Source organism: Pezoporus wallicus, unplaced genomic scaffold (genome assembly GCF_028554395.1).
Source record: "Pezoporus wallicus isolate ANWC-B61680 ecotype Strahan unplaced genomic scaffold, APGP_CSIRO_Pwel_v1 contig_8108, whole genome shotgun sequence".
NCBI lineage: Eukaryota > Metazoa > Chordata > Aves > Psittaciformes > Psittacidae > Pezoporus > Pezoporus wallicus.
Genome location: NW_026638088.1, coordinates 2,200,621 through 2,226,009, shown reverse-complemented (window position 1 = coordinate 2,226,009; position 25,389 = coordinate 2,200,621). Strand labels below are relative to the sequence as shown.

At 43.3% G+C, this 25,389-nt stretch overlaps 1 protein-coding gene and 1 long non-coding RNA gene across 16 annotated transcripts in view; one reads left to right on the top strand and one right to left on the bottom strand.

Moving 5' to 3' along the window:
• Positions 1-25,389, bottom strand: part of NFIA (nuclear factor I A) — a 359,817-nt gene that overhangs the window by 180,801 nt on the left and 153,627 nt on the right. The window lies entirely within an intron of this gene.
• LOC130599133 (uncharacterized) lies at positions 3,418-25,362 on the top strand. Its single transcript, XR_008972166.1, has 3 exons — positions 3,418-3,671; positions 12,775-12,838; positions 25,208-25,362. It is a non-coding gene; the product is annotated as an uncharacterized LOC130599133 (long non-coding RNA).

Below are 25,389 nucleotides of genomic sequence, written 5' to 3'. Positions count from 1 at the left end.
AACTGCCAGAAGAGTTTTTTACTTTGTTCCAGAAGGACATAAAACCAGTTATGAGGAAAAAAATCTGCTTTTCACATGGAAAGTCCAAACCATAATTACTGCCACACTTAATGTTACTGCACACCAGGATGACTCTTAACTCCCATATCATTATTTTTTATTTACTATTTATTTTGCATTTTCTACTCTGTACTTGATAAGGCATAAAAAACCCAAATTAAAGAATATAACATACCATTAATAGGGTTTATTTTCCCCAAGGCCACAAACACACCAAACCAGTTTGTTTACCTTTGGTTTACTCTCACCTGTAAGCCATTCAGAGCAGGGACAATTGCAAGGAGCAGGGCAGAGCACAACCGAGATTCAACCCAAAACCAAAACAGCACCTTCTGTGGCTACTTGCATCCCTCACATGAAATACCTAGAACCATATTTCTCAAAAAAAACCCCATTATGGTTGTCTTCTATCACAAAGCAATGAGAAGATATGGGCCTTTTTATTTCTCTTTGGCATGTCAAATCTGAGATACAGCACAAGAACTGTGCATACTCTGACCATATTTGCTCTCTTTAGACAGATTTCAAGGTGAAATCCTGGCAAGGTCTCTTAGTTTAGATCTTGGTGTTTATCTACCGCAGCAGTATCTGTCTTAGGAATATACAGGGTTGATAAGAGGGATAAATCCAACTAAGAGGATAGTAATCGGCCTATGTTCCAATGGATTTTGATCCGTTTGGGTGGAAATCAAGCTGCCTCTATGAGATGTAGAGGGTAGGTAAAGACATGAGGTTAGAAGAGGTTTACGCACATTACTTTGTGCTCTGGGAAGATGTAATCTCGGGGATGAAAAGGTCCATTCTTTGCATGCATGTCCACCGCTGCTCTGCGGGGAATGGGAGCAGAGCCTTGGTTTGCACAGTCCACCCAGGAGTGGGTACCATCCTGCATGGTTCCTTCTGGAATGCTCTTCCCACCAGCAGGAGGACCAGGAGATGTTAATGGACCACTCTGAAACCAGAAAGTTCTCAATACATGTGGGCATATGACGCTTCTCTAACACGACGGGCATACTTGTCCTGGCTGGCCTCCAACTCTTGTAATTACATACTGCTGACCCCGCGACCCCTTGCAGTTTCCATAGGCTGTGTTGGTTTTCACTTCCTATTGTGTTGCTTTGCACTTTCCAAGAGTTGCCATGCGCAGCTCCGGAGACACCTGCATTGTGCAGATGGAGTTAGGGAACGCCGCTTACCTTCTCAAGGAAGTTTAATTCATTTATTACCTCAAAGGCGGTTTGGTGCTAGGCGGTGCTACTACAGTGTTAAGATCAGCAACGACAGACCCAGGCAACGGTGGTTATTTGAGGAGGAAAACCAGTATTTCACATAGGTTCTCCTTCTTTCAGAGACACACCACAGAGAAAAAAAAAAAAGGTGTTGTTTTTTTTTTTTTCTAGAAATAGGAGGGTTTTGGCACTGATTCCAACCCCTCTGATGGCCCCAGTTCAGCGGCTCTGGGTGCTGCCTTTAACGCCTGTTTGTTTGCTTTTCCAAGGGAATAGGAACTGAACGAGAAAGAGGGATGTGTGAGGCAGGATCTGCTGCAGGGAAGACAGGGTTAAACCAGCCCTGAGCACTATGGAACATGCTTGAAGGAAGTCTCACAAAAGTAATTTTAACTCTCTCTGTCTCGCTCCCTCGCTCCCTCCTCCCTGTCTTTGTCCCCCCTTCGTCTTCCCGGGTGTACGTTACTCTTTACATTGCAGTTATATTTATTCCTCTTTCCCCCACTGTAGCTGTATATTAAAAGTGCCAGTTCCGAGCTTCTGCTGCACAAGGGCAGAGAAAGGAAGAAGAAAGAAAGGAGAAGAGAAAAAAACTAGAAGTGCTGGTATTCAGTTCCTGCGAGCTCTTGCTCACTTTGAGCACTGTCCCTATTACACAATAATGTGTTATTTTGTTGAATTTTGGCATCCACCTCGCTCGTCTGGTCAGGAGCCAGAAAATTAGAGTGTGTCAGTCCACCAGTTCCTCAGCGGAGAAGCGCTCCCCTCGCCCAGCGCGTGCTCCGCGCTCCTGGCCCCGGGCCAGCAAGGGGAAATCCATTTTACATAAAGAACGCACACAGCTCCGAGCGCTCTGAGACTTTTTTTTTTTCCCCTTCTTTCCTTTTTTTTCTTTCTTCTTTTTTTTTTTTTTTTTTTGACCTACTAAAATAACTTTATGGACAGGCGCCAGTCTGGGTGCTTGGCACCAGGCGTGAGGTGAAGCGCTCGGCCGAGGTACCCGAGTTTCGTGAGGCAGCAGCGAGGAAATGGCTGTCGGTGCCGTCGTGGCACCTCACGTGACTTGGCACCGCCCGCCCCATTGGCCGGCCCTGCAGCCGAGGCAGCCGCCATGTAAGGAGCGGAGAGCTTCGCCCCTCGCTGCGTTCTTAAAATGGCGGACCTGCCGCGCGCCCGGCGAGGCGAGCCCAGCCTCGGCCGCAGCCACAGCCCCTGCGCTTGATATCCCCCCCCTTTACACCCCTCGGTTTTCCTTTCTTTTTTATTCCCCCCCCCCCCCCCCTTGCTGGAAGTTTTTATAAACCTTTACAGATTTGAGTAGAAACAGATTTCTCGCAACTCGCTCCCCACGTCTCAATTTCACAGCTCAGCGTACACTCACTGTCAAAAAAAAAAAAAAAAAGAAAAAAAAAAAAAAAAAAAAAAAAAGGCTTGACAGTGTTCCAGGGAAAATATTAACTGTAAACTTTCCAACGGGAACTGAAGGCGCGCGCACGGCTCCGGTCGGGATGGCCCCTCCGCCGTGGCAATGTTTTCACAGGGCTCCCAATGTTCCCGCTGCCACCACAGCGGCCACGACCCCCAAGATGGTCCCAGTGAAGAGGGACGCCTGCTCTCCGGCCACGAAGCACGCCACAGGCCGGACCCATTGAACACTGCATGCTCTGATGTATAAATATTTGCCTCTGGCTAAAGTTCAAGCAGCCCTCTGTGGCTGCCAGACACAACAGAAAACCAACATCCAAGGGAAAGTGTTTACTGCAGCACTGGCCAAAGCAGCGACTGCCAGCGAGCAAGACGCTCGCCTCAGCCCGGCCCGCGGGCGCTTATCACAAAGTACCTGGCCGGCCGCCACCCTGCGCCTGCCGCCCTTCCCGGGAAATGGTTAATTCATTACGCATGCCATCCTGGCCTCGCCTGCACTGACAGCCTGGCATGAGGGTCCCTGGCATGAGGGGAGCACCTCCGCACAGCCACATTAACCCTTTGTTAAGTGAACGTCCACAGTGCCGCCAGTTAGTTCTGTCTGCCCGGCCCCTGGTTTGTGTTACTTGTGCCTGAAGTTGAGCCGGTATCTTGGCCTCGGACACACGCACACAAAAGCTCACAGACAGCTACTCCTCCGCTGGAAAGAGGCGGTAGGAAAGCGGTCGCACACACGATGTCTTTCAGCAGCAAAAATTAATAGGCTTTGAAATACACAGCGCTGTATTGGTGACGCAACGCTGCTCAATGGATGCGAAAATAGGTTTTCTCACCCCTCTCCCACCCTCCAAACCAACCATGACTTGGAGTCTTCACAAATAAGGGTAGCTAAACCCAACCAACCCAACTCATGAATCAGCAGCTTCAATATTCATAAAATCACTACAGAAAGGAAAGGTTAAGAGGGAAAAACAAACTATGGGAACCCAACAGGAGGCCCGGCTGTGCTCAGGGCTGTTATCATTGCGGTCATCCTTGAAATGGCTTCCCAATGCACCAGTAATCGTAGTGTTAAAATGCAGTAAGTGAGCATGCCAAGACCCTGCACATCTGACTCGTTCGTGCCGTAAATCAGGCAGACTTTACTATGAGCAAACAGAGAAAACTGTACTTTGGGAAAGTGTCTCCAACAAAGAAACAAAGTGGAGTTACTAAGGAAGGAATAAATGAAGAAATGCAAGAAAAGCAAGCACACATTCATATTATAATTAAACTAAAATGCAAAGAGAGTTATACAAATGATTATTAGAGTTGCCTTTAATATACATACTTAAGCCACTGAAGTAGTTGACTTCTGTCACAGAGTATATCTACTAAATTAGATGTTATGTAGAAAGTCACAGAGTTTGCTATAGCTCTAAACTGGGAAAAAAATCTTTACTCCTATCACTCCCTTAATCTGGGTTTTAAGAGTTGCAAACTCACTGTAAATTCCCACAAATGGTCTATCAACTAATCCCATTTTCTTCACACTTTTCTTCTTAAATGAGGAAGTCCAGGAGAAAATTTGGTGAAAATTTGAAAATTAATGACTAATACAGAAAGTTTCTTCTGAATTTTTCTTATTTGAGTCCTAACAACTCTGCTTGCCCAGTCCAACCTGACGGCAGCCCATAAGCGGTAGGTGATGTCAGGGCCATCGATCTCCTTTAGACCTAAGAAGCCCAGTGCTAATAGTATCAGGACGGGCTTCCAGGAGGCCCAAGCAAATCATGTGAAAGAGGATCACAGAGGAATGTTCTGTTCCCACTGCGAACAAGACAGAATTAACTCTGAGATGCTTCCTCCTGCTGCCCTGTTTGTCCGAAAGGTCAAGACGATTAGCTCTTGTATACTCGGAACCAACCGTCAAAACAAAACGGATGCTAAACCTTCTTCTATTTTAAACAGACAAGAAGACAAGCTTAGGAAGGATGGTTTGAGATGCATTTAAGGTGTAGTGAGTTAGGATTTTTCCTTCTGCTTGTTAGCTGCTGTGCAAAACCAGCTGCCTCTTAACTTTATGCTATTTCAAGAAGATTCAAGGAAGGGGTTTTTTGAAGCACAATTACCTTTTTTTCTTGTAAATATAACGAAAGAAACAAAGAATGGGGACAGGAGAAAGAAAGCCTGATGTTTAAGTCATCATGCATTTCAAATAAACCCACCAGACTGGCAAGCTTAATTCATTACAATTATTTTATCAGGTGAATTTCCATGGAAATATATACATTGTTTACCACAGTGAGGGTTCCTTCCGCAGTCATATCTTTGAAGTCCAAAGATTAACAAGCAGATACATGGAAAGCATTAAAATTGTCCAAGTGCTTTGATATGGTGTTTGTCTACATTATGCTGAAGAAAAGGTACTTACCAGATCTTAATTGACTATATATTTAAGAATGATCATAGCAACATATTCAGCATATTACCAACGGGTATGAAATGTTACACCCAATAAATGTTGTGTGACACGTACCTAATGGGTATTCTATCATGTTCAAAGAGTATAAAACAAATACAGAAAAAATTTCATCCAATTGTATCTTTTTCATTGAGCATCAATGTAAATATAGACTGAAGCAATCAAAATGCTGGAAATATAAATATTCCTTTTAAAGCCACTGAATCCATCACTTTACTAGGAAAGGCTTAGCTATGTTATTTGCAATTCCCTCATTGCACAACAATGTACATTACTGTCTGTAAGCTCTAATTTGGCATGGCGCATCATTAATGACCTGAATGGTGGCTGTTTCACACATACATATTTAATTACAACAGCTGAACAAATTACATATTTATGCTTTATAAAGGGGATTGCCAGTCTAATTCATTTGCTATGCATGCAGGTACAGGGCTCCATCTGCAACAGCATCTGCACAACAAGAGCTAACAATTATCCATTGTAAGTGAGTGAGTGTATCTGGTGAAACCTGTAAGAGATGCAATCGCATTAACCACTTCACTGCCTACAAACTAGTATTTTCTCAATGGACCACAATATTTTAAATAATTTATCAACAATAATACTACTTTGCATTTTCACAACATCCCTCATCTGAACATCTCTGAGCACTTTATATGCTATAAAAAATTAAGCCTTAAACACTCCTGTGAGGAAAGTAGTTTTTATCCCAGCAGCATATATGGGGAAAGGAAGGCACCTAACTCTAAGGGACTGGTTCCTCCAAAGGTACAGTAGGCTTCAACAGACTTATGCTGATTTGCACTATTTTAACCCATGATCTTGCCCTATGTGAAAAGTGAGACAAAAAGCCAGCAGCAAAGAAAGGGAGTCAGATCTCCGTAAAATTAATACAGTAGTTGAAGCCTTGGAAGACTTGGCTTCCATGGGCTTTTGATCAAGCTTAAAATTATTATCCACAACCTACTGTCCTTAATTGTTCAAAATATCTTACTAAATTATCTAACAAGCCCTCCAAATCATAAATAATTATTTCTAGAAATTCATGGAGAAATGGTGAGATATTTGTATACTGGAAAAATAGACAAGTGTGATATAAATCTTCCAGAAAGAAGGGACGAGAAATCCTGACAGTAACAGTCCAAACTAATATTTACAGATTAAAAAATGAACAGAATAAAATCAAAGCATATAAAGGAGACAACTGAGCTGCCTGAACCAATTAGTATTACTGGTTTAGCGTGGATATTTTTTGACAAACTAGATATATCTATGGTGTATATCAAGTAGAATTACAGTATTAATAGAACAATAGAAGTTGTATATTTAGATTCTGGCAAAGTACTTAGTACAAACTCTCATAAAATTCTGCGTGCACAGCAGTATTTTGACTTGGTTCTGAAGTTATTGTATGGGTTGAAAACTTGCTGTAACATATGAAAATTACTAACAATCACCTCCCGAGCTGAACCTACTCACTTAGTAAAGTACTCTGAGGAAAGGGGAGAGTCAGAAAGAGAGTCCCATCTTACTTAAAATCTTTGTTAAAATAAAAATAGGAAAGGAATGAAAATTGTGCAGAGCCACGAAACACATGTTTGCTGCACCAGAAGAATACAGAAACAAAGAAAGGTGCTAGGATTTGGAAGTAGTCTGAGTACAAAATGAATTTCACTACAGAAAAATGGACAAACACAGTGAGAAAACCAAATAAATGCAGAGACAGAAAAAAAATGCAGAAGTATAATGTCAAAACAAGCACAGCGGTGACAGCAAAGAAGTGATTACACATGAGCCTGCATTGTTGCACAGCAGTAGGAAAAGTCAGTGAAACTCCTGGCAATCCAACATTCTGGAGAACTGGAAGGTTTTTCATGGCATAGGACATTCAGAAGTAAAGCAGATAATCGGTGCTCTATAGGAAATGCTATGTATCAACAAGGCAAGATCAAACAAGTCCTTTCCATCTCTTAATTTCTTTAGCTTTACAGGAATGTTAAATAGCTTGAGAATTTTCACATAATAAACGTATAATAAATCTGAGGATCAGCCTAAGTGTAGGATTATGGAATATTATTTCAACTTCAATACCTGAAAGAGGAAGCATTTAGGAGTAAATGAATCAATAGTGAAGTTTCCCGTTATCATTTACAGGCTCTATTTAGAAATAAATAGGTCTAAATAGGCTACTTGGCATGGGGCAGCTGTAGGTCAACATTCTACATCAGACACTGTAATTTGCCATAAGTGCAGAGGTGCTCATTAATTACAGGGAAATTTGAAAGTATCCCTCAGGCCTATGCTGTAGCTGCCAAACTGTTCAGTGAAGTGCGGGCACCCTCCAGGAAGTTCTGGTGCTGCTGCTGCTTTAAAGACATGATTGGGCTGTGCAGTACAAAAGATCAGCTGTCCCAGGATGGATATCTCAATTGGAAAAGCTATTTTATCGAATTAACAGCTATGGTGTTCTGTGAGTGCACCAAGTGCCACAGCTGCTTCCATGTCAGCATCCAGCATCATCTGGATCTGCTGGCCCCACTGACTTCCCCAAATCACACTTTTCTGGCTCTCCCTCAGGCAACAGAGCAAGAAAAAGAAAACAGGGACAGAGCACCATTAGAAAGGAAAGAAAAAAAAAAGAAAAAATTCCCTTTTTAGGGCTGTGAATGGTGGAATAGAAATTCCAGACGTCTCCTTCCCTCAGCAGGGCAGCTCCGACTTCCTCTTGGCCCAACCTGCCCGATATTTCTGGATGCTGGCACCAGCGAGTGACGGAGGGAACTCCACACAGCGCCGAAATCCCGGGCAAGCCAGCATGTAAACTCTGCACATCTTCCCTGACGCATGCAGCTGTATCCTTCAGGATACAGGCACAAGCACTGGAGTTGTTCAAAGGTTTGAACTGCTCAGAAAGGAACTCAAATATATTTATTTTCAAAGGGGGGGGGAGGTGCAGTTTCTTAGTGGACACATGCCAGGCAACATCTCTGTAATTACATTTTGTTATGTTGCAATGTCTGCTTTTTCTACACCCTTAATTAGGCAAGAAAAATCAGGAGAAAGATCATCCCAGTTTCCCCCCTGCTTCCTGGGTTAACATTACACAGGATCAACTACTGTACCTAAATGCCCTGTCGTCACAGTACCTCAAGTGACCTTGTCAACTCTGAAAGCTGGTCAACAATCCTCTTAATGCCGGGGAAAACAAGCCATGGTTTTAACACCCCTGCCAGGGAAAGATGCTAGCAAGAAAATAAGATCCATTCATTGTTTATATTCCCCTATTTCCCTTCTAGACAGAAAAGAGTCCAAAGCAACCTGACATTAAAGCTACACTTAAAAACAAGGCAGGAGAAGAAAAAGACGGTCTCAAAATGAGGTTGCCTGCTCCTTGGATTAGATGGGAATGCATGCAGGGCGGGCAGGGAGACTCCGGGATAAGGCCAGCTCAGCTGCACTGCCTCTGGGTGAGAATATCACACGGCAACACTCTAGGCAGCAAGGTAGTTACCCAAAGGATTAAACAGTTTTCATTTTATGAAGTTTTTACTTCTGCAAAGTAACCTCCATTTAAAAAGTACACATATATGGTAGTTTTCACTTCTTACTTAATGCTGCACACTCAAAATCAGAAGTTGATGACTCTTTAAAAGAATTCTGCCTTTAAATGGTATGTAACAAAAGTGCTTAGACTTCAGCATCTACGGTTTCTAAAGATGCAGTTTTCTGCTCTGGAACCACAGTAAAACAATTCTATTTATAGGAGTAAATCTATTTTTATAATATATTTTCTGGGACAGTTTGTTTTTGTTTTCTCTTCTTTTTTGTTTGTTTTGTTTTAGGCAGTTGGAGCATTTATATAAAAACAATGGGGTCAGTTTGCAAGTTGATATAAACCTGAATACTTCAACTGAAAAGCAAAGTGATGGTTTTTTCACCCAGTATGGGACTGAACCATCATTATGCTTAACTTGCTCCATTTGCATATCCGATTTTTCCATGCCTCATGCCATAATCACTCCTCTACGTAATGCTGCAATTTGCAACTGGAGAGATAATAATGATTTCATAAACAAGATTATAACTCCAGGTATTTAATAAAGCAACAGGAACGCAGGATTACAAAGCAACAACTAAGGTACCGCGCTCAAATTCCCCTGGAGGAATTAAAGCCGAACCCAAAAGAAAAAAAAAAACTACAATAATTGAAAACAGATTTTTGCAAATTTTCCAGCCTTGTTCTTTAAGCAACTATAACTCTCTAGACTGTCATTTGTAAAATTCCACTCTGATACTCCCCAGCCTGTTGCAGCGGGTACCTCTAACTTCAGCAGTCACTCTCATGGCTATGGTGCTAACGCAGTTGTGTTCCTGCAACATCCAACACCCGCAGAGCCACTGAAATATTAAATAAACACATCTATATGGGCGTCTAACCTGTATAGCTTCTAATGAATCAGGTTTTGTTGAATTGCCTGGAAATGTGAAGCTATTGAAGCATTTTGCATCTTGCTGCGTGCATGTATAGCTGACAAATGTGTTAGGAGCATTGAGTTCAAATGTCAGACGCTGATCCAGACTGGCTGAGGCCTGCTAGGTGCAATGAACTCTCCCCCGAAGAAGTTTACTGTAAAGAGGCCAAGTTGTTCTCTTAAAATAGCCTGTGTTAGCTGGATCCAAGAATTACAGTCCCCTTGGCCAAAGGTGTACAGTCGGGATGACTTCTACTCCCTCTTGTCAGACCTTCTTGAGCCCAGAACAGTCATGTCTCTCTTAAATTAAGAGAAACTGCTTACAGATCTAGAAATTTAATGCCAAACAGGAACAGTGCTGAAAACAAGTCAATATGGGTCAGTCAATGGACTATACTTGGGAAGACATGAACTTCTAGCATTTGCCAAGCCTAGCAGTTGAGAAATGAATCAAAACGTTCCAGGACTCTAAATTCTCTTGGAACTTCTGATTTCATCAGCAGGCTTCATCTGCTGCCCAGGATGGAGCAGGGAAGAAGCCCAGCCTCAGCCAGTCGGTACTCTACTAGAAGAGCAAGGAGACCTTCCAGGGAATACTCTAAATAAGCCCAGCAACCACTCCAAAAGGTATAAGATGGGGGGGGGGGGGGGGGGGGGGGGGGGGGAACTAGAATCTCTCCCATTTCCCATCTGGCAAGCGGAACTCACCTTAGGTGACAGACTTTACGATTACAAGTGGTATTTCCAGCATAATGATTGATCTATTAAATTGATTTGCAGGTAATAGTCCTACTGTGCAGCCTTTTGCTAAGAGCAGCAAAAAGAGCCTCTTAGTAACTGTTTTGCTTTGTTTTGAAAACAACACAGATGCAGGGCATTGTTTTAGGATGAATAGTTCATATTTTAAGAACCTTCTTTCAAAAGCAGACTTGCATTAATCTGCCTGTATTCGAGTCCTCCAGAACACACATGTTTTGGGCTCTGACACTTTCTGACTTTAGGATAGAGTTTGATGGCAAACTATTGTTTTCTAAATGTTCCTTCCTTTCTAAGAAGCACAAATTTGCTGCCAACACACAGTGCCAATTCACAGGAATATTTATTGTGCTGATAATTGAACTCTAGTCTTATGACTGAAAGAGGCTAACACAAAAAAAAAAAGAAAAAAAAAAAAGGCAAAAAGCTCAACTGTAATTTCTAGACATCTATAAATTTCTTATTCTTTCTGCAGAGAGGAAGCTCCCTGGGGCTTTCTGGATAGCCTCAGTTTTATTTATCACCCACTCTCTTCCAATCTATGAATGCCATAATTCTTTCTCTTGCAAAGAGATGAACATGGCCTCAATCACACACGCTCCTTCTATCAACCAGACATTGCTAAACAGCAGTTATGGTAATGGAAAATATTGATGACCCAAGGTCTTGGTATCAGTTTCAGTATCCTGTTGGCTACAGAGCTCTAATCTGAGATCCAAACCAGTCTGTGGCTGACTGTAACCGTTGCTCCTGCCCCCTAATTTTGTGTTTGGAAAAGGGACACAAAAAAAGGTGTTCTCAGAATGATGTTCTAGCAGGACTGCTGGCAGCAGAGGTCATAGGAGGGGAAGGATGTGGATCTGGTCATACATTGGTATGGGCAGAGCCTGCGGATCTTAAACCATTCATTGCACTGTAAAACTAGAGAGCTTGATCACAGTCATTTGTGTAGTAAGAAAGTATAAATACTGTATAACTGCAGCTCACATATAATAATAAAACCCAACAGATTCTGTCTAATCAAAGGTACCTGTGTTTCTGAATAGACAAGTTAACATTTGCCCTGTGGCTCATTTCTTGCAAGGCACAAAAATGACTACATACAGGCTCTTAAACGGCTTTTTCAGCTAAATAAGCTCCAATTGGAAAGAGGTCATAAATTTTCAAGAACACCTCCAAGTAATTTTAAATATACTTTATTATTTTCACTTTACTTTGTCAATGATATTTTTATTACAAACTTAAAATACTTTTGCAGATTGATTTTATCCTCGTAGTTTGGAAAATGCAGATTATTTTTTTTAGTGTCTGAACCAGACCTGAATTTAACACCACTATTTTGGGTTCAATCACAATCAAATCTATGTTTATAGTTCTTTCCTGTGTCCAAATAGCTTTCTGTGCTCCGGCACACATTGTTTAATATTTCTGCATTAAAAGAAGCCTCATTTTGCACAATCTAGGTGACTCTGCCAAGAAGTATTTCAGAGCATGAATAAGCCATGAAACATATATTCAAATTCAGATTAAAAATACGCATCTTTGAGCTTGGAATAAAGAATAAACACTTGGAATCAAACCCTGGCCCTATTAAAGTCAATGGGAAGAGTTTAAAAGAGAATTGTTTATGATTAAAGAGATGTGGGTCCTAGCATCAGTTTTGCACACGATGCAGATTCCAACTAGCATTGCCCTTTCTCCCCCGGTAAAACGGGAATGATGCCACGTCATGTTGTGGCAGATCATGTTTTAAAAAATCTAAGTGCTGTCTGCAAGAGTCACATGAACAACTCAGTGATTTCAATAACTCATCGGTATTAGCTGGTACTACACCAGGTAGTACAACTGAATCAACGTTGCACAGCAGCTTGTGAACTTTGCAATCGCTAGTTTAAGACAAATGATGGGTATCTTACTTTTCACAGTGAGCAAGGCTGTGATATTTTTAAATGTCCTAGCAAAATACTTGTGGTTTAAAACATTTCTGAGGCGTAAAACTGTCTTGCATCTTGCTGAGTTACCAGTCAGGTTAAGTCTCTTCACCATCATCTTGCCTTTGATGCAAACAAGATGTGGACACTGATTTGCTTACTTCAGTGTGCCAATTCCCACTGACCAAGCAACTTTCCCTGAAACTTAACTTTTCCTTCTACTTGTTCCCGGGCTTTAGGGGGGTTGCATTTCTTCTCTCCTGCCAAACAATGCGATAAGTCAAACCTTGTTTTCCAAATAAATGGAGAACTTCATATTAACAAACAAGCCAAGTCCTGCTACAAATGAAAAACATTGATAAGAGAATACAAAGACATATTCTCAACTACTGACCACAGTTAAACTTCTTTTCTCATGAATCATTACAGCTGAGCGCGTACACTGGAAAATGCTGGCATGGCAGACACCACCAGACCTTCCATTGTCAATGGCCTGAGGTAAGCTTGGCTATTCAGGTCCCTTCAAATCTTCCTGAGAAATTTCCAGGCCATCCTAGCCTGGGACAGTGGTTTCTAGCCAAAGAACTGCAGCTGAAGAACATTTCTCGCGACTCCTTGTGTGCTTTTTAAAGCCCAGCCTGCAGGTTTTGCCACTGCCCAAAGCCAGCTCTGACCAGACCTTTACAGCTGCCTAGGCTGGAATCCAGAAAAAGAAAAGCTCTATTATTTCACATGGGATTCTTTTGGTTTCTTCAGCAATATCCACCTCCTTCTACTGTATGTATGCATGCATATGTGTGCATTTATTAGTAGTGAGCAGTATCAGATGGCTCTGCACAAAACCCAAAGCTCAGGCAGTTACTTTTTAAGCTTCCCTGCATTAAGACACAATCAAAATGTCAATGATGTAGAAGAAAGTGCCTAGGATGAGAAAGTTGGTTTGCTATGTGATCTCGAAACCACTCTGACTCCTACTTAAGCCCAGTTTCCCTTGGTCTTTCCTTTGTGGTCTTTTCATACGGACACTTAAATGCCAGTTTTCCTATGGTTATTTTGGGGATGTGGATGGATGCCTAAATGTTCCAACCACCAGCTTCTCAAACATAGTTAGGAGCCATGCATGAATCTCACTCCCCTGGGATCCTGCAAGGTTTCACAAGCTAAGAGGATGCCTTGTTCTGTGCCATTCCATTACCACGCTAGAGAGCCGTTAAAACTGAAATCGTTGATACAATAAATTGAATCAAATCTAGTAAAGTCCCCACTAGTATGTACTAAGGCACAGTATGGAAATAGTAAGCCAGCATCAGTGGTGCAATACGTTGTGCATTATGTGGATCAATTATAGGCCAAATCAAATATGAATCAAAGCACTGCACAAAACACAAAGGTAGTAAAGCTTGCTAAGATCACCCAACCCACTTCTTTGTCCACAGATCAATGCCTACAAAGAGAATTTCACTCCTTTCTCCTGCTTTCAAGAGACTCAAACTAAAGGACACTTAAATTTCCTCCTGGGAAGGACTCCATATCTACTGTATTTTTTGATGGGATGGTTTTTAGTTGTACTCCCAAGTCCCAACCTAAATTATCCTTCACTCTCCTTAGTGTTCACACCTTTCATATCATCAAAGATCTTTCACATCTTCTCCCTAAGGTGAGTTATACATATTTAGTGCACCAGACTGTGATAACATTATCCTCAGTAAATAACACCTACATAAGGAACCTATTGACTCAGAGGAAGCCTATCTATGGACCAGGTTGTTAAAGAAATAAGGAGAGGGCAATCTGGCCTTAATCTTCAACCATAAATCAATAGTAACAGGTACCCTTAGCATTTTCTCTTTGTTCTGGCTTTCCATGGTTGTTAGAGCGTCCAATAACTGTAACTGCAATATTTTCTGGGTAGCAAAACAAGCCAAGTGAGATAACTGATAAACCCCTTTAAGACAACAGGATGCTGCCATAGAAGTGACCCAGTTGAGAGAACTTCAGTGGGTTCACTGCTGGGTTTAGTATGTCTGCTCACGTTCCTGCTTGTCCAAGGCTTTCTCCATGCCCATGAAAGCTCACTAAGAAAGCAAAGCTCCAGCCAGGAGGTGCAAGCTAGGGCAGGTAACCACGGAAGGAGAATTTTCCTTATTGTTCATGGGATAAAAGATGGGGAAAAAAACATTTCCGACCCCTAAATGAGGACTGTCGAGAAGGCCAACATTTAATGGTTTGTAAACACAAACTCAGAGCTATAAATGCATTGCTTATTCCCACTATAATCCCTTTTCAAACTGGTTCCCCTGATGAATATGAGGAGTATTGATTTTTAAACCCATGTAGGTTCTTAGAGACAACGCAGACTGACTTAATTATAATCAATAAAATTTACAGACAGTGATGCAACCCAGCAGAAGCATTGCTACCAAAAAAGTATGACATAAGAATACTCCAGTTTCCCTACTGCTCTGCTAGAATATGACCTTAATACATATTTTATTATGTATAGAAGCCTGTCCATGAATCCATCAGAAGATCACCTGCATCTCCACAGTTACAACTGATTTGGTAGTGTCTGCAGTTACCTTTACATATGTTCGATAAGTAAAGGGAGAGGAAAGTTCCATCAGTCTTTATATATATATATCCCTCCCCTTTCAGTCTACTTACTCCCACCATCTCTATCTGAAACTATTTCTATTGCACTGATAAAACACTAAAGGGCAGAGAGACTGAAGGCGAGATTTGTCTCACCTAAATGTGGCTGTCTAATGGTTGGGCACATCTCAAAGCGAGGTGCCTCTGCTCTTTCTGGAGTCGACAGTGAGAGGCAGGCAGTTGTGAAAGGATTTTGCTGGGCTGAAATGCCCTCGGGGGTGCCTCTCCCATTCCACCGAGCAACAAAACCAGCCTAGACAACCATCTTAGACCAAGCACCTGAGTTTAAAGCAGACAAAGTTAGATGAGGTGAACCTAAGCACAAAATATTTGCCTGGATCAGAGAGTCTGTGGCAAAAACGAAATGGAATAAGAATCTGACATAGCTCAGACTAGGACAGAAATTCCCAGAGCATCCTTCTTTGCTTGACAAGGTGGCAAAAATCAATGGCAGAAGGAGGAAAGAAGCAGAAATCTGAATTTAGACTGGGTTTGAAACCTGCTTTCTTCCATTCATCTCTCCTTCATTACATTTTATGTGCCTGGATATTTGACCCACCATTCCCAATGTATGGTTATCTTATGTCATGTTAGCTATATGTAACCAAATGGTCTGTGCAGTGACAATTGTCTTAAATAGTGGCAGCCACCCTCACCAGGAACCAGAAGCCATTCAAACACGAGTAGAGCACTGTACCAGGACTAATTATACTGCTAAAATGGTTTTTAGATATAAGAGGACACCAACTCATGCACAGCATTTGGCTAACAAGCTTTCAAAATCTACACTTTGCCAAGTCCCACTTTGTGGATGTACCACTTTGCACCTGAAAAGTTGGGTGTTCCAAGGTAATAAACCCTATATTGGCCTCAACTATGTAATACCACCTCCAAGACCAACCTGCTGAAATGATGGGAACCATCTGATGGCCATGGGACCAAACACTTTGCTGAGGTTACAGTGCCCAAATAAAAGCTTACATACACTGAAGGACATGGGCTGGGAGGACGCAGCAGAAACAGTTATTTTTGTACTCAATAGTTCTACAAGAAAATAGACAGAGTGCTCCCTCCTACTAACTAATCTCTGCAAAATTGCTGCACTACTAATTACCAGTACTAAATTTGAGAGGAAACAGTGAGTATAAACTGTTTGACCACTCATGTGGCCCAAAGGCCACCTTTCTGTTTCCTAAGGGCTTTTGAAACAGCTCTGTATTAACGGCTGTGACTTTCTCTCCGTGACAAATTAGTTGGTGTTGACAGCACAGGCTATCCGTAAGTGTTGAATAAAATCTAAGTAAAAAAAAACAAGAAGAAGGTACCTTCTTTTGTAAATATCTTTCAGCTGGCACAGTAAATTACATTGATTCAGAAGTGACTCATTTCCAACGCTGCGCACATTAGCAGCCAGTATTATTCAATTTGAGATTTTAATTTATAACATACTCTTGGTAATGTACTCCCAATACATTCCTCACTTCCCTACCCTGTGACTGACAAAAGATGAAAGATCTTTACTGTATAAATATTTTATATTAAACCCTTCACTCTGCTGTATTTCTTCCATTGTCAGTTCCCATTTGCAAATACTGTACATTGTCCAAAAAAAGTGCTGATCTAGGCAAAGGGCATGTGTGCTTGTAGGCAGCTCAGCAGCTCCAGAAGCTGTTGCTCTGCTGCCAGGGAGAGACTGCAAGCAGGGATACCTCCTTTTGGGATCGAACTCCACTGACCAGAGGAATTGGTTACCTCAGAGGGCTGGATGTGGCCACCCTGCCCACTGGCCCCACAGGACTGAATTCAGGCAGGAGCAAGAGCAAGAAGCATGCATGTGGCTTTGTCAGCAGAAGATGGTTGTGCTCTTGCCTTCAGCCCTTGACCTGGGTGAGAATGAGAGAGTAAAAATGCCTCTTTGTTAAGTAAACGTTTTACAAACTCTCCTGTCACCTTGTCTTGGGGTGAAACTGTGTCAGCAGGCGAGATTAGATAACTTGACCTAAATCGTACTGGAAATCTGTGGCAGACCTCAGCTCAGATCTCCTGACATCCTGTCTTGCGTATTACTGACAAGACCAACCCTAATCTAGTAGGAGAATCCCTTTCCAAACTGTTACTTAGTAAGGACTAAATGCCGCCACCAGACATCCACGGTAAAACCCTCCTGACCGAGGCCAGATTTGGCTCCTATTTCTAACCTGAATCACAGGAGACTTCTAACCACCGGCTACACACACACACAGCTTCTCCTGACGCTTACTGCTATTCCTGCTTGTTAAGCACTTGCTATCTAATCCAAAAATACTCCCTGTTCCATGAAGTGCACAAAACAGAGGTTATTTACGCTGCTCCGGGCCAGTTCTTTGATCAAATTAACATGGCTTGATAATTGCATGATCATTGTCAGGCTGCAAAAGGTCCTTTGGTCACCTACTCTTACTTTCCGTGGTCATCAAGAAGAGTTATTTCAGGATCCTGCAGTCTAGTCCTTGCAGGTATTCCATCACTAGATTTAAGGCAGCACATGTGAATGCGTTACCCTACTTAGATACATAAAAAATAATTTCAGCTGGGCTAAATTACCTTTATTATCAACCCTGGTAATTCCACTGCAGCCATTTTCTTGACTGATGTACGGAACACTATGAAATGAATCCTCTGAGAAGAAGATGGAAAAAAACAAGACATTGATCAATGGATTCAATTAGTTACAGTATAATTCTACCAAGATGAAACAGATCAAGACGCGATGCAACTTCTCCAGCTCAGCTAACAGAAGTTATAGAGAACCTACCACTGCTACTCTTTTTTTTTTTTTTTTGGGGGGGGGGGGGGGGTGTGTTAAACCCTCTGTAACTACTAATCTGTGTAATGCAGAAGGAGAGGAATTACCAACAGTACTCAGCAAAATATTGGCAGTACAGAGAGGCTGTGCCACAGGTGGAGGCTCCCAAAGAGTGTTTTAATGGACTAGATACACATTATGTCTGTATTTCTTCACACATAGGAAGCGTTATAACAACAGAGAGATTTCTCTAATGACAACAAAATAAAACCTTCCCAACAGCACATCCAAGCAAGGAATAACAATGCTGTCACTACGCTGCGAAGGAACAAATTCCTCTCCCAATAATTCCCCTCAGCATTTCGAAACTCCTGCTTTCAGCATCTTTCCTGCAGAACGCCAAGGAAGCAGATTCCCTTAATGCACGGGTCATCTGAATCCCACTTTTGACTCTGAGGCGCATGAACCTCTCTGCTCTGTGCTATGTGACACCTCCTTGTCACCGGGGTCACAAAACACAAGGCACGTCCCGGCGGCTGATGCCATTTGTGGTAAGCGAGCCGGCCGGGAGGCCGTGGCAGGGAAGGGAGGCAGGAGGAAGAGCATAAAGACACAGTTTAGTTAATTACATTATTAAGATCTTCATCACCGAGAGTACTTAGCACATGGAAATAGTCAGTTTACAATATCGGAGTGGAGCAATCTGTATATTACGCCCAGGACATTACAGCACCGGGAAATATGGAAATGTCATCATCTTAAAAGATAAAGGCACGGAGAGAGTAGGGCTTTTTTGCATGTAAAGGAAATAAGATGAATGAATAAAGCTGATCAAATGATTAATAGAATCCATAATCTTAATCTTATTATTTCTAAAGAAGAAAAGGCTGTTCAGTTAAGAGCTAGGCGTCTCCATTTCATTAAGAACAATTATATTCCAACTGATCAAGATCTACACTCAGAGCTCTCGCAGCAGACCCACTTTTATATCTCCTGTCGTTTCAGCGACACCAACAAAGTTGTTGGTGATCTGCAAAGGCAAAAAGCTCCAGGGATGGGGGCAATGAGATTTTAAACGACAGATCTGACCAAGGTGGTTTAGACCCCCCCGCTCTGAAGAACACAATGCAAGGCAACCATGTGCTTGTTTCGAGATGTCTAAATCCGGCCACACTCTCCATCTGAAAAGGGGGGAAAAGAGGAAAAACAAAGACTTCATAAAATGTTTTCACACCCTGTTGGGTTAAGAGACAGTGGGTATTAATCCTATGGCTGCTACCCCAAGCTTCCTCTTTGTGGTCAGCAAAGAAGCTGTGTGGTTGGGCGGAAGGAGTCCAAAGGCATATTTTTTCTCCCTCTCTCTTTTAGAAAAAAAAATATCTGTGTTAAAACAAGGGAAAGTGGACCAGTTACACAGCAAAGCAAAAACCACAGCCAGCCCTCTCTGCTGTTGCTTTCCCCCTAAATGTGGCCTACAGCGATTCTGCTTTCCAAAAAAAAGGTTTAATTTAAACCATACAGTGCTACAAGCTGCCACGTTTCCAAATTCCACATTCCTTTCTAATCTGTGCACTTCAGAACTGACAAATTCTGCTTCCAATGGTACCCAGACGAACTGTGATGAAGAAATTGCTGCTACCCCACCATTCCTCAACTCGATAAGGAACACCGACCCCCCCGCCTGCCCCCAGCCCCTAGATTTTGCTGAACTTTTAAAAGTATCATATTTAAGGGGCCAGATTTGCAATTGGTAAAATCTTTAGCTCCCTTTTCACACAATGAGAAAAGCATTTCCAGAACTGGGGGCTGGAAAGAGGGTGGAATTCCCAGCCTGGTATAAATCCACAAAACTCCCCCGATGACTGTGCAAGAGCAATTTGCACCCGCTGAGACTCTGCCCTCTGTGCTCCTTTGCACAAGCCCACATGGATAAGGATGTCAGCTCTTCCCAGCCACGCCACCCAAAAATGTGCAGCGCAGAAGAGCTGTCCCTTCTTTGCAGTTAAATAAGTAACACTCTTAGGGGGGAGGAAAGGGACAAAGAGGAAGTCCTGCTTTGTCCTCGAGGAGGAATGGCCTTTGGTGACACTAGATGGATAGAATTATAGAATCCCAGGCTGGTTTCAGTTGGAAGGGACCTTAAAGCTCACCCAGTTCCAACCCCTGCCACACGCAGGGACACCTTCCACTAGAGCAGCTTGCTCCAAGCCCCTGTGTCCAACCTGGCCTTGAACACTGCCAGGGATGGGGCAGCCACAGCTTCTCTGGGCACCCTGTGCCAGGGCCTCAGCACCTTCACAGGCAAGAAATTCTGCCTAAGAGCTCATCTCAATCTCTCCTGTTTAAGTCTGAACCCATTACCCCTTGTCCTATCACTACAGTCCCTGATGAAGAGTCCTGAAGACCTGGAGGAAAGGGACAAAAGGTTTCAAGGACCATCACTGTGGAGCCCCTCCAGCTTAGGCACAGTGTGTTGAAGGATACACACGTGCTGCTACATCAGCCAAACCCCCGTCTGGAGAAGAAATGACCCCGTGGTAGCTGGCACAGCCTGTTTGGTGTTCCCTGGGAACCCAGCTTCCCATCCAACTCCATGCTGTGCCAAGCTGGAGGAGCACCCAGGCCACCACCGTCATCCTGGAAACTGCTCACCCACACGTTCTGGCCTGCCACACATAAAAGTGAGCGTTTCGGGTTGCCCAGCAGATGCGTTTATTTCTGTCCCAAGATTTTTTGGCCCTCCTGCAGCTCTACAACACACAACCCTACGTACGCCGAGTCAACACAGGGTAACAGCATTAGCCCACCCGTAGCCTCAGGGTTCTCATCTCAACCAATGTTCAAGCAATGTGATACTTTTAGGGCACATACCAGAACTATTTCTTGTATCTTCTGCACAAACCTGCAGCAAATGTGCACAAGGAGGCACAGGAGTAAGGAAAAGCGACTGGATGGATCCGACTCTGCTGAAAAGGAGGAAGCGCGGCTGGTTTCGGCTCCAGCACCTGCTTTCTGGCGGGGCTGCATCCACCATGCAACTCCTCCTGCCAACCCGGAGCCCAGGAAAAGCATATGTCACATCTCAAAAATCATGTCATTTTCAAACTCCTTTTTTTCTCTTTGCCTTCTGCTTTCTGAACCATTAAAGTGAAGACAAGAAACATTTTCAGGCTTCTCTCAAGAGTCATAAACTCAAGCTTCCCTCTTTTTTTCTTCTGCTCGCTTTTTATTTCTATGTGCTGAGATGCACATGGAAATCTTTGGCTACCTGGAACCTTAAGGAAAACATCAAACCTTGCGAGACTAAGAGCAACTGCCTGGTAACCACATCTTAAACCACCCTTTAAATCACCACATAGTTCAGCTCAGTGTTTACTTTCAAGTAGTGTCAGAAGCTGAGTGTGGAAGCCCAAGTTCTTAGCCAGTGTAAACCCATTTCAGACGCAGGCTCTTTCCCTGCTCCAGAATCACTGTTTATATTCAGACAATACACTCAACAGGCACGAGATGAGCATTCTTAGCCTCAGCTCAATGATTTTTCTGGAAATGGAGCATGGGAGCCCTGCCAGGGTATAGGAACTCCAGGGGTTTTGTTGAGGTTTGGATTTTCCATAGGAGCTGGGTCCCTGTTTCCCTTGTGCTCCTTTGGAAAATCTAAACTGATGTTAATAAATAGTAAAAAAAGAGAAATAGTACCAAACTGGCACTGAAGAAAAAAAAACACCTTGATGCAACACGTGCCTTAAGAAGCCAGGGAAACATTCAGATTTAACACCAGCATAAACCTGGATCCTTCTGACTTCTGCCAGGGCAGTGCAATAAGGCCTTAAGTTTGAGTAAATGTCAGTCATCCTCAGGTGTCCCACTAGTAGTCCCATAATGGGATGTGCTAGCCAAAAATGGAAAGGAGGCACAGCATCTGCTTATGTTTAATTTATTTTTGCATTTTGGCGTGTTGTCCTGGGAGAATCAATGTTTTTAAGTGGCTGCATCTTTTGGAGCCAACTTGCTGTCCTTTGCTAACACATCAAGGACACGTTTCTGGAAATGGAATGTGCTCCTGCTGAAGCCAGGGAGGCACAGGTATGACAACATCACATTTTTCAAAATTAGCATGTCTTTTTAGAGTGAAATTCCCCCAGTTTCATTCAAAGTGAACACCAGATTCCACCCTTCAACAAAGCCATAGTTCTCATTAGCAGGAGTTAATGTGCATGGATCACTGAGAGATGAATAAATCCACTTAAGGTAGTTCAGCACTCTGGCCAAGTGGAAGCATACTAAGCACCCATGTCCTCTGGTTACAGTTACTCTGGACTTATACAGAACCACTGATGGTTGAAATCAACCCACTGGTTTTAATAACTGCTGCTTTAAGCACGTACCTGCCATGGAACTGGCAGCCCCAAGATGGGGGCTGATGGCAACAGAGTGGATGCCATCAACTCAAAAACACACAGAAAGGAACAGAATCACAGAATCCCAGACTGGGTTGGGTTGGAAGGGACCTTAAAGCTCATCCAGTTCCAACTCCCTGCCACGGGCAGGGACACCTTCCACTAGAGCAGCTTGCTCCAAGCCCCTGTGTCCAACCTGGCCTTGGACACTGCCAGGGATGGGGCAGCCACAGCTTCTCTGGGCACCCTGTGCCAGCGCCTCACTGGAACAGCAAAACAATCAAAACAACAATTCCTGCTAAACAATCCCAAGGGAAGGAAAGAGCCTGGCTTGCGGCTTTGTCGTTCTAAGGCTGAGTTAAAATAAAGAGCAGAGGGGCTCGGTGCACACTTTTGATTTTTGAATGCTAATTTCATTTTAATAGTAAGCTGCTTGTTTAAGAAGTAAGAGCAGTTCTGAAACACAAAGGTGCGGGGATGTTGTTAGAACTACAACGGGGCTGAGTGCTAGTTTTTTAACAATTTGGTAACAAGAAAAACTGGTCACATGCTGGGACGTTTTATGCCAAGTCTCAGCCAGAGCAAAATTTTATGGCCGAGTTATAAACCCTTGAAAATAAGGGTTTATAATAGAAATACTGACAGACCCTTAATTATAGCAGCACTAGCGGGCACTGTTGTAATAAGGCCCACATATTTTCCTCTTTGATCATTATTTATAGGATGCATTGGAAATCATCCCATTTACAACTGTATGCCCGCTCAGCTAGGTGGAGTTTCATCCATTAAGAAAGGGAAATACAAAGTGGGCTGCTGAAGAAAGCCGGAGGCTTTACCTCCCGGCGTTCCCGCGGCATACCAACCCCGATCTTCAGGCAGTGACTAATGCCTTTACTCTGCCGGTTTGTATAAGAGGTTGAAGTTCAGGCTGGTGCAGTGCAGCATTCCCCGGGACCTGCTGCCTCTTTAGGCAGGCGATTAATCACTTGATCGATAGACCATATGATTAGGCACTAATAGCTGATAGGAGGAGAGAATAAACAACCATAAATTTACTTTGTACCGAGTAATCCAAGTGTAAGAGAGGTCAGATAATGGCCACATAAGGTCATGTTGCCTAAGGAGCCCATATGGGAAAGATGGAAGATACATACATTTTTAAATATCTTCAATTATTATTGTATTGCTGGGCAGGATTCGGGCTGCCGATGCATCCCTCTCTCTTTGAGCACGGGCAGGCTGTTGTGAGCAGGCTGGTATCAAACAGCAACAGCCGTTTCCACATCAAGACACAAAAAAACCCAACCTCAAAAACCTCAGGTCGTGTGATGATTTCAAGCTAAACATCCGCATCAGCAGAGGTGGCTGTAATCTCACTGACACCAGGAGGTCCAGGTTATTGGCTCCAAAACCATACTGGAGGTGGGATGGAGGTGGCAGGACCTCCACTTCCAGCTTTGCTCCCACTGGGTCTTCCATGAGGTGCAGGTCCCAGCCCCGGTCCAGCCGCCGCCTCAGCCCGCAGCACCCGGGCAGGATGCTCTGCAGAAAAACTCTCCTTCAAAGGGCCATAAATCTCCAGCTCCCCACCCCCTCACCCTCCATCCCTGCCTCCTGCCTTTTCTAAGGCTCTCCTCTTCTCCTGCATTAGAAAATGGTCTTTTCAGGACTCAAGATGCAAACCAGGTTTACAGCCTTTTTCTTCTTTTTTTTTTGTCTTCTTACTTTTTTTTTTTTACAGTAAACGTACCCTTTGTCTATGGCAGAGAAACAAAAATGGCTGGTTCAAAGGAAGAAAAAAATACTTCAGTCACCCCAACAAAGGCAAGGAGTTTACAAACCTTCCCCGTCAGCGCCTGAGCGCAGGCAAAGTACTTACTTCATTAAGTTGAAACAAAACTCAACCAGTAAAACCGTCAGCTCTGTCTGAGACAACCAGCAGGCCCCTTGTAGCATGCTCCTGATTGACCATCAGCAGACTATGTAAATCGCTTTTTCTGCCAAACAATCGTGGGGATAAATGCCCTCCTTTATCTTTGAGGCTATTTCTAAACTCCCCTTTCTCAATGACGGGACATTCATGGCCTGAAATCTTATTTTGTTGCTTCTCAGTGTTAGTGGGAAAGTGCATTCAGGGCTGCTGGGCTCTCCTGCCTCCACTGATTCCTCTGTCTGCCCCCGCCCTGTGTGCTTACTATGTGTAACAACACATCCTGGTGTTCGGAACCCGGAGGCGAGGATGCTGTTTGCCCTGAGTTTATACCGAAGCTGTGCTTCAGATAACACTGATGCTCTTGAGTTTCAAAGAGACCGAGCTTGGAGTGCTCCCACAACGTCAAGCAATTCAGAATCACTGGAGTGCTGCAAGGACTCCACATACACTTGACTCTGTGAGCGAGCACACACCGTGCAGACCTGTGCAAGATCACCCAGTTCCCTTTTCCCATATGTTCACCGTAGAACATAGAATCGTAGACTGGTTTGGGCTGGAAAGGACCTTAAGACCACCCAGTTCCAGCCTCCTGTCATAGGCAGGGACACCTCACACTAGACCATGTCACCCAAGGCTTCATACAACCTGGCCTTGACCCGTGCCAGGGATGCAGCATTCACTATCCCAGCCACCTGCCGCATGCACCTGAAGATCAGTTCCTGATCCTCACCACGGTGCAGACACAAGTCCTTCAGGTCCTGCCCTCCCCTGCTTTGCTTTGAAAGAAAGGCTTCTACCATTCAACACAAGCACATTTTACTTTGAAGGACCTGCACAGACATGTTAGATTAAAGATGGCTCCTCAATGAGTTGGAGGATAGCGTAACACCAAGAATGAAGAAAGTCAAGGGCTTGGACCATAAGTTTGATGACCTCCACCACACTTACGGACAAATTCCTTTAGCAAGGACTTCAGAAACAACTACAGCAATCATAATCAAGAATTAAATTGACCTAACAAGCAGTTTTTCTACTTCTTTGCACACTTTTTTACTACAAAGTGTTATCTCTTGCAATAGCTACTCCTTTTTTCTTTCCAGCTTGGGTGACACCATAGGAACATTCTCCTTGGAGAAGAGTCCCCAGCCAGTCCTGTCATCACTCTCAGCCTGGGAAGCTGCAGCCTCCAGCTACAGAACTCAAGGCAGGTGTAGTGACAGAAAAAGAGGTAATGAATTTAAACTTAAACAGGGTAGACTGGGATTAGACATAAGGCAGAAAT